The following is a 4,920-nucleotide window of genomic DNA, read 5'->3' as shown; positions in this document are numbered from 1 at the left end:
CTGAATTGTTAAAATGTTTCCTAAATAAGGAAAGTGTCCATTACTTCAAATGTGCCAGCAGAATAACAACACATCAAGCACCATGAACAACCAAGGTAACACAGTAACAGAAAATGACAGTTCTCTAGAAATCAAAGTCATGAAAGATTGTGATCTAAATGATAAAGAATTCAAAAGAACGGCCATGAAGAAACTCAAGATGCAGGAAAACTCAGGCTGTTCAGTGAACTCAGGAATAAAAATGCAAAGAGTACTTTATCAAAGAGATTGAAAGTATAAGAACCAAAAAAATTTTGGATTTGAAGAACTCAGAAAAATAATGAGTCAGCCTTGGAAGTAGAGCGGAGCAGATAGAGGAAAGTTAGTAAACTCTAGAAATGATTTGAGTGGAAGAGGAGGGAGAACTAAGATTTTTTTAGAAGTAAAAGAACTCTATCAGGATTATCTGACTCCATTACAAAGAACAAATAAGGATAAAGGATATCCCAGAAGGAGAAGAGAGGGAGAAGGGAACAGAAAACCTATTAAAAGAAATTATTGAGAACTTGCCAAAACTAGAGAAGGAACTGGATATTAAAGTACAAAAAGCTACCAGAACACCTAATTATCTCAACATAAGATCTCCAAGACATATATTAAAACTGTCAAAAGTTAATGATAAAGAATTCTCAAGAAGCTGGGGGTGAGGGTGCAGGGGAGGCAGTAACCTACAAAGGAGCCCCATCAGATTATCATCAGATTTCTCATCAGAAACCCTATAGGCCAGGATGAAGTGGAATAATATATTCAAAATATTGAAAGAAACCACCAGCCAACAATATGTCCAGCCAAGTTATCCTTTAGTTGTGAAGGGGGAAATAAAGGCTTATTTCCAGACAATAACCAAAGGAACTTATCACCATAAGACCTGCTTTCAAGAAATGTTGAAAGAAGCTTTTACCTGAATCAATAAGACAAAAGTAAACAAACTGAGTTAGGTGACAGAAACAGAAAATTGCAACTCTAGTTTCATAATAAGTTATTAATCATAATGCCCTATGATTAATGGTGAAAAAAAGCATTAAAAATAACTACGGCTACTGTCGTTTGGTAATGAATGTACAACATCAAAAGGGATAAATTGTGACAACCAAATAAAAGGTACGGAGAAAAAGGATGAAACATATAGGTGAATGAAGATATATAAAAAAAGAAGAAATAGAAAAAAACATAAAACCACCAAACTAAAATAAACAAATACAAAGGAAAAAATATTGGAGATACAGAGCAACCAGAAAACAAAAAGAAAATGGAAGTAGTAAGTCCTCTTATGTCAATAACCACCTTAAATGTTAATGGACTGAACTCACTAATTAAAAGGCACAGAGTAATTGAATGGATTAAAAGAGACCCAACTATATGCTGCCCTCAGGATATGCATCTCAGCAACACAGACAAACAGGTTCATAGTGAAGGGATAGAATATGATAACTCCAAGCAAATTGTGTCTAGAGGAAAGTGGATGTAGCCATAGGTACATCAGACAAAATAGATTTCACAACAAAAAAAGGTAACGAGACAAAGATGGACGCTTTATAATGATAAAGGTGACGATCCACCAAGAAGACATAACATTTAGTAATATATATGCACCCAACCTAGGAGCACCAAAAAATATAAAGCAATTATTAACAGATCTAAAGAGAGAAATAGCCACGCAATAATAGTAGGAGACCTTAACATCCATGTGTACCAATTGATAGATCATCCAGACAGAAAGTCAATAAAGAAACATCAACCTTAAACGACATTGGACCAGATGGACTTAATATAGAACTTTCCATCCAAAGTGACAGACTATACATTCTGCTCAAGTATACATGAAACATTCTCAAGGGGAGACCATAGGTTGGGACACAAAACAAACCTTAATGAATTTAAGAAGACTGAAATTATATCAAGCATCTTTTCCAACCACAATGGTATGAAACTAGGAATCAAGTACAAGAATAAAGCTGGAGGGGAAAATCACAAATATCACAAATTAAATAATATGCTATTGAACATCTATTGTATCAATGAAGAAAGAAGAAACACATAAAGAAATGAAAATGAAAATACAACATACTAAAATATTTGGAATGCAGCAAAGTGGTACTAAGTTGGAAGTTTATAGGAATATAGGCCTATCCCAAGAAAAGAGAAAAATCTCAAACTAACATTACACTTTAAAACACTAGGAAAAGGCTCTTTCCCTTTTCAGCACGGAGGCAGAGGCTTGGGTGTTTTCAAGATCTGGCTCCATCCGTATCCCTCGCCCAAGGCTGAGGAAGGCACTGCTGCTGGAGGTGTAATGGGCGTTAACATGGCTTTATAAGAGGTGCCGAAGACCGCCCTCATCCACCATGGCCTACCACATGGAATCCGCGAAGCTGCAAAGCCTTAGATAAGCTCTAAGCCCTCCTTTGTGTGCTTGCATCTGACTGTGATGAGTCCCTATATGTTCAGTTGATGGAGGTCCTTTGTGCTGAAGGCCAAATCCACCTAATTAAGGTTGATGACAGCAAGAAACTAGGGGAATGAGTAGGCCTCTGTAAAAGTGACACAGAGAGAAACCCCTAGCGGTTGGCTGCAGTTGTGTGGTGGTTAAGGACTACGGCAAAGAATCTCAGGCCAAGGATGTCATCGAGGAGTACTTCAAATGTAAGACATGAACAAATAAACTTGGCTTTTGTTTTAAAAAAAAGAAAAACTAGAAAAAGAACACATGAAGCCCAAAGTCAGTAGAAGGAAGGAAATAAAAATTATAGCAGAAATAATGGAGAATAAAAAGATAATAGAAAAAATTAATTAAACAAAGCTGGTTCTGTGAAAAGATAAACAAAATTGACAAACCTTTAGCTAGATTCAGTAAGGAAAAAAGAGAAGACAAATAAGTAAACTCAGAACTGAAAGAGAAGTAACAATGGCTACCACAGAAATACAACAAATCCTAAAAGAATACTATAAAAGGCTATCCACCATCAAATTGAACAACCTAGAAGAAATAGACAAATTCATAGAAGTATATAACCTTTGGTGTTGGGAAAATTGAATAGCCATATGCAAAAGCATGAAACTAGATTACTATTTTATACCACAGTCAAAAATTAACTCAGAATGGATTAAAGACTTGAACATAAGACCTGAAACAATAAAACACATAAAAGAAAACAGGTATTAAGCTTCTGGACATTGGTATTTGGGAATTTGACTCCAAAGACAAGGGAAACAAAAGCAAAAATAATCAGATGGGACATCAAGCTAAAAAGCTTCTGAACAGCAAAGGAAACCATCAACAAAACAAAAAGGCAAGTAACTGAATGGACAGCAAAGGAAACCATCAACAAAACAAAAGGCAACTAACTGAATGGAAAAACATTTGCAAATTATATATCTGATAAAGGGTTAATAACCAAAAATATATAAAGAACTCATACAACTCAACAACAACAAAACCCAAACAATCCAATTAAAAAATGAGCAGGCAATCTAAATAGACATTTTTACAAGGAGGACATACACATAACAACGGGCATATGAAAAGATGTTTAACATCACTAACTATATTAGGGAAATGCAAATCCAGACCACAATGAAATATCACCTAACATCTGTCAGATGGTTATTATCAAACAAAAGAAATATGTGTTCATGAGAATGTGGAGAAAAAGGAACCCTTGTGCACTGTTAGTGGGATTGTAAATTGGTGCAACCACTATGGAAAAAAATATGGAGACTCCTTAAAAAAATAAAAATAGAACTACCATATATCCAGCAAGGCCTCTTCCGAATAGCCGAAGAATATGAAAATACTAATTCAAAAAGATATGTGTCCCACATTCATTGCAGCATGATTTATAATAGCCAAGACATGGAAATAACCTAAGTGTTTATTACTAGCCAAGTAGATAAAGAAGATGGAATATTACTCAACCGTAAAAAAGGTGAAATTGTCATATTTGACATGGATGGATCTTGAAGGTATGCTAAGTGAAATAAGTCAGACAAAATGAAAAAAACACATGATATCACTCATATGTGGAATATAAAACAAAAATATAATGAAGTAACAAAACAAAACAAAAACAAACTCATAGATAACAGACAATAGGATGGTGGTGGTGGTCACCGGAGAGGAAGGGAGCTGGGGAAAGGATGACATGGGTAAAGGGAGTCAAATATATGGTGACAGAAGGAAACCAGACTTTTGGTGGTAAGCATAAAATACAGAGTATGCAGATAGCAGATTATAATGTTGTACACCTAAGATTTACATAACCAATGTTACCTTAATAAAAAATGTTTTTAAAGTTCTTAAAATAGAGAACATTTGGAAAATGCATAAGAAAACACCCATAAGCCACCCAGAAATTACCACCAGTATTTTGGCTTTTTTTTTTCCCCCCCAGATGTTTTGCTACTGGGTATAAAAATGTACTAAATAACTAAAAAAATGCAGATAAGCACAAAGAGGAGAAAAACTCTAGCCCTTCCCAATCAAATATGTCAATATTTTGGTCTATTTTTTTGTTTTCTATACATTTAAAATGCTTGGATTAGTAGAAACAATTTTAAAGATTAATTGGGACATAGGGTGTGTTTGCTTTTTTTAGGGAATAGAGCTTATATTGTAGGTATTTCTTCAAACTCAAGGAATTAAAACGCTAGTTTTTCTAAATTCTCGCTAAGCCACTCATGTAGTTCATCAATTTAACTTGATTCCAGATATTGAAATAGGAAAAATGCCTAGTCAAAGGGTAAAGTAGTGGCAGTGCCACTTAGTCCTTTTCTCCTCCCCTCAGCCTCACAGGGGTGTGTTTGGATTTGGATGCATTGTTATTGACCCTTTTAGGGAGTCACTTGATCTGACTCCTGGAACATTTTCTGTTAGCTCAAAAG

General features: G+C 34.9%; 1 pseudogene; it reads left to right on the top strand.

Moving 5' to 3' along the window:
* The first annotated feature begins 82 nt into the window (after positions 1 to 82).
* On the top strand, positions 83 to 2,702 carry LOC102892699 (annotated as a pseudogene).
* Positions 2,703 to 4,920: the final 2,218 nt, after the last annotated feature.

This window comes from Pteropus alecto, unplaced genomic scaffold (genome assembly GCF_000325575.1).
Source record: "Pteropus alecto unplaced genomic scaffold, ASM32557v1 scaffold25, whole genome shotgun sequence".
In the NCBI taxonomy this organism is placed as follows: domain Eukaryota; kingdom Metazoa; phylum Chordata; class Mammalia; order Chiroptera; family Pteropodidae; genus Pteropus; species Pteropus alecto.
The sequence above is the reverse complement of the archived record's forward strand: the minus strand, read 5'-3'. Positions and strand labels throughout refer to the sequence as shown.